Source organism: Alligator sinensis, unplaced genomic scaffold (genome assembly GCF_000455745.1).
Source record: "Alligator sinensis unplaced genomic scaffold, ASM45574v1 scaffold1138_1, whole genome shotgun sequence".
Taxonomy (NCBI): Eukaryota; Metazoa; Chordata; order Crocodylia; family Alligatoridae; genus Alligator; species Alligator sinensis.
The window spans coordinates 6,406-7,088 of NW_005843477.1; positions in this window are offsets into that span (position 1 = coordinate 6,406).

The following is a 683-nucleotide window of genomic DNA, read 5'->3' on the forward strand; positions in this document are numbered from 1 at the left end:
TCTGAAAAGACAGCTGGCTAAACTTTGCCAAGAGACTCAGTTGAAATGGCCCGAAGCTCTGCCTCTTGCCTTGCTTAGAGTGCGCATAGCCCCTAGAGCTAAATTGGGAGTTAGTCCATTTGAATTAATGTATGGCAAACCATATCCTAAGAGTCCAGTGGTGACGCATGGGAGTCAAACGCATGTAAAAGGGGAAGGTTGGGTAAAAGATTATTTGTATTCTTTGTCTGCTGTATTGTCTTCTCTCCACAGGTATGTCCAGGAGCGACTTCCACTCCCCTTAGATACACCAGTCCACAAGTTCCAGATTGGAGACGAGGTGCTGGTCTGGACGTGGAAAGACGAGCCGCTTCAGCCCAGGTAGAAGGGACCGTATTCTGTGATTCTCACCACTCACGCTGCAGTGAAGGTTCAGGGGGTAAAACCGTGGATACAATACACTCGGGTGAAGGCCGCACCAGAATTACCACCTGCAGGAGAAGTTGCTGAGAGTGTCGCACCGGAAGCCGACACAAACGGACACCGTTGGACAGCAGAGCCAGTACAAGGACCAAAATTTCTGTTTAAACATCAACCATGTGGACAGTAGTTCTTTGCATAGGCGTAATGTTTCTAGGGTCTAAGGGGTTGGTGCATCAAAGGTTCAATAAGAGTCAAAATGTGTGGGTTCATTTGGCAAAGGA